The 8,422-nt window shown below is 36.5% G+C and overlaps 1 long non-coding RNA gene across 1 annotated transcript; it reads right to left on the bottom strand.

Annotated features, from left to right (window-relative positions):
- Positions 1-3,968: 3,968 nt before the first annotated feature.
- Positions 3,969-6,174, bottom strand: LOC113702965 (uncharacterized). The gene is made up of 2 exons (XR_011820086.1): positions 5,880-6,174; positions 3,969-5,034 (listed from the first exon to the last, which is right to left on the bottom strand). It is a non-coding gene; the product is annotated as an uncharacterized lncRNA (long non-coding RNA).
- Positions 6,175-8,422: the final 2,248 nt, after the last annotated feature.

Below are 8,422 nucleotides of genomic sequence, written 5' to 3' on the forward strand. Positions count from 1 at the left end.
GAGTAATCGGGCTCTTTCATCTGACAAATGTCAGAATTCGTGTCAAAAGGTTTCAATGGCTAGATACTAAGTCCTGTGTTATTATTGAAAAAAAAAGGAAAAAAATAGAAAACATGAAAAAAAAAGTGAAGGTTGTGTTAGTGTATAATAAAAGTCAGCTTGCCGATTTATGAATTTAATGTTGAGATTTTGGTTAATAGTTGGACCATTTGCTGTTAAATGTTGTGCACCATTCCCTTTTCTTAGATTAGTTAACTTGGAATTGAAGGAGTTTGTGGTTTAGAATCTAACCGGGGTGATGTTTTTTGGATTTTGATAACTAGTACTTGATATATGTTTTCTCTTGGTATCTTGGCAATATGGTAGATAGAGCAATAACCACTGACAAATATAGGTGTTTGTTTACTGTTCTTATGCTTGAGGACAAGCATGGTTTAGATGTGGGAGGGAATTGATAGGTTGCAATTCTATCATTCATTTTATTATTAATTTCCCCTATTACCTGACCTGATGTGGATTAATTGTTAGATTCTACTCATTTTTCATAATTTGCATTTATTTCAGGGAATAGAACGAAAATACCACAACCAATGCCAATTTGACAGTCTCCAGTCACGGCGTTGTCCTTTATCTCCTGGTCTATGTTGACGACATCATTATCACCGGCGACAACTCTCGGGCTGTGCAAACCTTTATTGAGCAGCTGTCTCACCGGTTCTCCCTCAAGGACCTTGGTCCCTTGTCATACTTCCTAGGTGTTGAAGTTCTCTCTCACTCAGGTGGTCTCTTCCTTAGTCAACGCAAATATATTACTGATCTCCTTCATCGCACCAAGATGACTGAAGCAAAGCCTGCCTCTACGCCTTTGGCAACACATCCGCCTCTCACTCTACACTCTGGAACCGTTCTAACTGATCCCGCTGAGTATCGCAAGGCCGTTGGTAGTCTTCAATATCTCTCACTCACTCGACCTAACATCGCTTATACGGTGAACAAGCTCTCTCAATTTCTGCACCGCCCGACAACTGATCATTGGACTGCCCTTAAACGCCTTCTTCGGTATTTATGTGGCACCTTGGACCATGGCATCACCCTTCGTTGTGCCTCCCCTCTAGCATTACATGGCTTCTCTGATGCTGATTGGCGGGTGACAAAGATGACTTCACCTCTACAAGTGCCTACATTATTTATCTCGGTCATAATCCTATTTCTTGGAGCTCCAAGAAGCAACGGACTGTGGCTCGCTCCTCCACTGAGGCAGAATACCGATCAGTGGCCTCCGCTGCTGCCGAACTTCGTTGGATTTGCTCTCTTCTTAGCGAACTTGGTGTCACTCTTCCGTACCAACCAGTCATTTATTGTGATAATATTGGTGCCACGACTCTGTGCTCCAATCCGGTCTTTCACTCATGCATGAAACATGTGGCCATTGACTATCATTTCATTCAAGACCAAGTTCAAAATGGTCTGCTGCGTGTGTCCCACGTCTCTGCCTCTGATCAACTCGCCGATGTTCTCACCAAACCCCTTGTTCGCTCTCAATTTGATTCCATGAAGCTCAAGATAGGACTTGCCTCACCGCCGTCCATCTTGCGGGGGCATGATAAGAATCCTCATCCTCCACAAACTAATACTAGATAGAAGGTAGAACTCTAGCTGCTGATTACATATAGAACTCTGTCTAGTGTAGGTTCCTATCTCTGGTGTAACTCTCCCACCTTTGTGCTGCCATACGTGTATATATATTGGGTTACAATGAATGAGATACAATATATAAAATTGCTCCAGCCAATGCCTCTCTGTTTCAGCTTCTTTAGCAGCATCTTTAACAGATGCTGAAAGAGTCACATTTTACAATCAAGGGGATAGCATTTACTAATCAATTGAGAGTATGTGTTTCTTATTCCTTGCTCGTTCTTCACTAAGATGCAAAGCCACATTTTTATTAGTGTATTTTGAATTTGATTTATTGTTGTTGTTGTTTTTTTAATGCTCTTTAGAATGGAGTATGGGGATTGATGTTGGATATGTATGATTTCGAGGATGACATCTGGCTTTGCCACTCGTTTCGTGGCCAGTGTTACAACTTCACCGCTTTTGTAACTCTACCAATCATACTCTCTGTTCATGATTTGACTGGTTTAATTTGGTTGTTGAACATGTATATCTTGTGATAAGATTATATGCATTTCTCTTAGGAGCCTGCAATTGACACATTAAAGGAAGTGGAAGCATTCTTGAATGCAAAGTGCAAACCCAACCGAGATTGTTACCATCATAATTGAGGACTATGTTCATGTCCCCAAAGGCTTGACAAAGTTATTTGCCAGTGCTGGCTTGGACAAATATTGTTTCCCTCTTTCTAAGATGCCCAAGAATGTCAAGGACTGGCCGACTGTTACTGCTAATTTTCACTTCTGATCTCTCCAAGGAAGAAACTGAAGGAATTGCTTATCAGTGGAATCACGTGTTGTAGTTGTAGGACCGTTGTTCACTGTAAAATGTGGTTTGTATTTCAATTTATGCATCAGCAATTTACTAATTCGTAATGGTTTCAGCCGGAGATCTGGGAGTGGTGCCTGGTTCATGCCCAAACAGGAAGGAATCAAAGCCACTCAACTCGAACAATTCATCCCTTTTTCTCCAAAATTACTTCCCCACAATTCCAGACCAAGATCAGGCTTGTAAAGAGAATTCGGTTCCCCTGATTGACATGGTTAACACCTGTTACAAAGTAGCAGGCAACATCATACCAAATTTTTTGGCCGTCAATTTTTATTTCAACGAAAATCTTGATCCTGATAGAGAACTAAGAATTGGGACTGGAGCATTTGCAACGTAGTGATGGGGGAGGTGTATTTGATGCTGTGGACAGGATGAATGGCCAAACATTATGTGGATGCACTACTGTAACTGCCTGGCAGGTTTGTCAATATATTTTTTGCAGAAGGTCTTGATTTTGCAACGATAAAAGTAAAATTTTCAGGGAAAACACAACTACACTCATTTAGGACTCTGGTTTGATTATCAGACTGCAATATCAACTGTATTTATTATTGGGCTGTGACACATATTAGGAGATTTATATTGTCTCATGATAAACACTTCACAGAACAGATAGTTGACTTGTACTGATTCAAAATGACTTTGCCAGAGTTTAAAACCATGGTTTTGATTTGTTTCAGCATCTTTTATTGCTGATAGAGGAAAATTACAACAAGGGATTATCTATTTTCCTGTTCAATTAGCTGCTAATATAGCATCTGCTATTGCACTTGCTCTAAAACTCTTAACTCTCAAAGATCTAAAAGATCAAAACCTTGTAGGCAGGGGGATCTTATGGAAGTTGCAAGAGTACTCCTACATCTAATACAACTCTAGCTACCATCTGTCCTGTTGCAAGTTTCCTCAGGCTAGCGCAGTCAACAGGAACTGCTGCAACTATCAAGTTTTCCAGTGTTACGGCAACGTTCTTGTATGCCATGGCCATCCTGTTTTTGCTATTTTAAAAACTGGATATGTTTTAAGAGAATATTTGCAAGAACTGAGAAGTCACCTAACAAGGACTTGAACAGAACTGCTCAGAGGAACCCAAAGAATATCAGCTGATCGAAAACTCTGTTAGTCCTCAACATGTATTCATTTTAGGCTTTTCCCACGCAATATTCTTGTTTTGGGTCACAAGGATTTGCTCAAGTATTTATCTACTTAATTTGTTTAAATGCTTCAATTAATAGAATAATAGTAATAAACAGATGAGTTTCCATTCTCTGTCTGACGCTGCTTGATAAGATAACTTTGAATAGAATAAAGATGATCATGAATTCACGTGTTCCATTATCAAGTTGCTGAACTGCTCAATGTTTAATGGTTTCCAATTGCTGTATGAAAATTGAGTGATTCATCAACAAGGCCTGTATATCTCAACTCATTTATTTACACGAGATGAACAAGTCCAGCACCCAAAATGAATCAAGTTTCCCCAAAGAGAAACATAAATCAGTATTGGACCAAAAAATCTTTGCGTCATATTGCATATAAACCTCAATTAGACAGTGTTCTATGTAGTTTCAAGTAAGTACTTAAGGATTTAGAACTTCCCTTTTGCAAGCACAATCTGCACAAAGACAATAGCTGCACTCTGTGCACTGAAAAGCCTCTTCCCCACCATCAAAACTATTATCACAGCCATAGCAGATTGCATCGTCATATGCCTCAGGAATATGGGTGAGAGGATGAGAGTGCTCATCTACATACAAGGCACGCCCAAACTTGGTATTTTGATGAATCTGGGGAATGCACCAAGGATGAAACGATTCGTCGTATTCGTGACAGTGGTACATCCATTCATTGGGATTCATTTGGAGGTCACGGATCCCACAGCAAAATTCATCTGGATGCTCAACAAAAGGAGGATAAGTTAACACGAGCATATGCTCGTCCCATTTCTGTTTGGTTGTAGGCGGCATCAGGGCACACTCGCAGTCCAAATAAAAATGGCAATCTTCACAACCAAATCCAAAACTACCTCTTGCAAAGCCACAGGCATTGCACGTTATCCGATTTGTGTTTTCAACCAGAGTTAAGAGATGCTTATGAGAATTGCGCAAAACAGCTGATGTCAAGCTCGCACTCACGCACTCTGATGTAGAATTTACAGGATTTGCATTCATAGTAGAGACAATCTCCCTCCTTTAGACAGGCATGACACCTAAAGTAGCCAGCAACAGCCAATACTGTCATTGGTGTAAGCGAATGCTCGGGATGTTTTGGGGTTTGTAGTTCATCAGGAAATTGATAGTATTGCTTCTTCATGATCAGCAGCAGCAGCACTCTTAATCTCATGTTTGGTTTGCATCATCTTGGATGGAACAAGTGGGTGATTGTGCGTAGATACTAGTAATGCTGAGACTACTAGTAATGCTGCACCGAAGAAGAGAAAGTTTGATCAAGTTTTGAGCTGCATCATTGGAGGGCAGTTTGACCAAATTTCTGCCTGGATGTCCCAAATCTGATTGTCCTTCTCTAGCAAACCTACAAGAAAAGAAAATTTAAAAATAATGATATGATGCCACTTTTATCTTTTTAGGGAAAAGGGCCACCAACTAAAAGAAAAAAAGAAAAAAGAACATATAACATAATGAATAAATAGATAAACCCCCTTTAACCCCCTTATTCTTTTGATTACATCACATTATTAACCCCCTTTAACTTCCAATGTGATTCAAGTGCCCTTCATTTGGTGATTTTCTGCCATTTATGTCAACTAAACTAGTACCAAAAAACTAATCTAGAATGTGCTGCCAAAAAAATGAAATTTGAAATTAACATCTTTATTAACTTTTTTTCATTAAAAAATCTCGCAAAAAAAAGTGCACTTATTTCTATAGCTGTTAGAGGTAATCAACCTTAAATAGGGGGAAGTCAGTATAGGTAAATTTGACCTGGGGGCTAACATCGGTAACAAAGACCAGTTCAGATAAACTTATTGATGAATAATTGACTGTTAGATTCATCATATTTTAAAGTTAAAGAGGGGTTAAATATTGCAATTTGAAATAATAATGGGGCAAAATTGAAATTTAGAGATCTTCTAGGGCCGCTTACTATATATTACCCCAATGGCCCAGCAAAAAAGGAGGTGAAAAAAATGATAGTGAATACTAGTAAGAAGTAAGAACACAACAAATTAAATTACCAAAAACATAAAACCGAATCAATAATGAAGACTCAATCAATGTTGCCTCACCAATCTTGAGAAGCACACGATATATCGAGATCAAATTTGCACAAGGAACAATTGTAGGTGAAAAACTTCCAACCTTTTTGGCCAAAAGCATGACATGTACAACTACCAGAAGAATAAGGTGGCTCCCTACCGAGGACTAATGGATGCTTGGGATGCATCGGATGAGTAATCTGCAAAGGAATTTCGCACATGGTTTGTGGAGAAAGAAATTGCAGCTGAAGCAACAATATGCCGTAGCAGATTTCTACTTTCTTATTATCTCCATCACCATTATCATTGTTTTTCTGCAATTCAATCATGATCAGAGGGTGCTCATCATGACTGAAATGTTGAATTCCCTCTTCCTCCATATACTTGAATCTTTGGAGTAATTTTGTACTTGTGGTATGTTATCTTCTTGAAAGATTTGATGGAAGAATTCAGACAAGAACCAGACAAGGGGAATCAAAATCTTTGAATTAGCAGTTAGCCGTACGTAGAGTCAACGGATAAATATCAGCATAAAAATTTGTGGGCAGTATTGACTCATTCTTCGAATAATCCGTCTGCCACATCTAAGCTTGACGCAGTAGACGTTCAACACAAGGTGGATTACTTTGTCTTGAACTGCTTCAAAACTGAAATTAATTGATCTCATATATACAGCTGTTTATGAATTAATTACATGAAATGTAACTTGACAGGAAAAGAAAACATTATTCTAGTTAGAGTACTTAATCTGGATTGAAAATTTATTATATACAATTGGGATATCATATTACTAAGTATTAATGCATCTACTAGGATTATTCTCAATAGTCACAGTATGATTATAAATTGATTGAACGTACGCTTTGTTTTAAATTGATTGAATGCGTCCAACTTGGAGGCTGCGGGGAAAATGCTTTTCATTCTTGTATTTAAATATAGATAGTGTAATCATTTGGCAATCATAATGATATTTGACAAAAAAATTTCCAAGCAAAGTATGGGACTTAAGAATCGAAGGAGACAGAGAAATTTGAATTTAAAATCTCTAATTCTTGGAATAATTACAATGATATTTAGGCCCTCAACATTCCCTTTTCTTTTTTAATCTAAAAGAATGACGTAAGCACTTGCATGAATAATATTGCCCATCTGTATCTTAATCCTTTTTCCTTGTAATGGTGAAATATCTGTAATGTTTTTAATTTGTGGGCTTACAAGTTAGGCATTTAATTGACTTATTCTTAATGGTGAAATATTTGTAAATTTTTTTAATTTGTGGGCATACAAATTAGGATGTTAATTGACTAATTCTCCGCATAATCCGTCACTAGATAATACTAGATCTAATTTACCAAAAAAAAGAGAGATAATAATACATCTAAGCTTGGTGAATTTTCAACACTACTTGTATTACTATTTTGTGAACTGCTCTAATACTCAAATTTGATCTTTATACAACTGCATTTACTGTAATTTGATAGGTAAAGAACAAAATTGTTTTAGCCATACTTCTTCTGCATATAGTTTAACTGCATTACCTGTAATTTGACAGGTAAAGAACAAAATTGTTCTTGCCATACTTCTTAGTTGGGATTGAAAAAATTATTGGTCTTAATTAGGCTATCATATTCTACTGGGATTATTGTCAATAACCACCGCATAAGATTACATATTGATGAACAGATTTTTTTTTTTAGTAGTGTAAGTTATAGGACACGAACCCAATACCTCTCACTTACACTTTAATAGTGTAAGTTGAAGGATTCGAATCCGAAACCTCTCACGTATACTGGATTCTCACGACTCAAGCCATCCTTGCCTCTTGAAAGATAGTATAAGCTTTTGGAATTTTACCCTTAGTTGCACCTTACCCCTCTCACCTCAATAAATAGGCACTTTGCTCCCCAACTTTATGTTTTATGACAAAAGTGCCCCATCCATATTAATTATTGCTTTATTTTTTCTCCTTTTTTTCCCTTTTTCTACTTGCTTTTTTCTTTATATTTTTAATTTGTCTCCTTTCTCTCATGTGATTGACTACCTTTTTACTTTGTTAGTATTATCCATATATTAATTTTAATTGTCTTAAACTTTTTTTTATTTATTTCTATCTTTTTACTTTTTGTTATTGGAAGTAATAATTATCATAAAGTCTATGCTACAACACAATATATGATAGCTATGCGCATACACTATTTCATATATTACTTAAATCAATAAATCTAACATTTTTAAGAAATTAATTTTTAATAACAATAATAACAAATTTAAATTGTAATAATATAGTGGTTAATCAACTATACATCAATAAATAAAAATGTTACTTACTTTATTTTTTGGGATATATTTTTAAGTATTAAGTAATTTAAAATTCTAGTTTGCTAATATTTTTTTAAATAGTCAAATTGTCAGTAATATACACTTTTTGATTAGTGATAATTTGAGAAATCTCCCTTGAGATTTTTCCAACAATTGCAGAGAGCTTCCCTAAAGTCTTAAAAAATTACACCTACCTCCCTTACTTTTAAGGTTTATGTAACAATATAGACCCAATAGCCTATACTTTTTAACAAATATCCTAAAATGCCATTCTTCTAGAAAACAAGACAAAACAAAACAAGCTTCAAATATTTAACTTCTTGCACGTGTCATACTCAGTAGTAAGGCGAACAGAGTCCAGCTACTCTAATTCATCTCAAAATC

The sequence above is a fragment of the Coffea arabica genome, chromosome 8e, assembly GCF_036785885.1.
Source record: "Coffea arabica cultivar ET-39 chromosome 8e, Coffea Arabica ET-39 HiFi, whole genome shotgun sequence".
Taxonomy (NCBI): domain Eukaryota; kingdom Viridiplantae; phylum Streptophyta; class Magnoliopsida; order Gentianales; family Rubiaceae; genus Coffea; species Coffea arabica.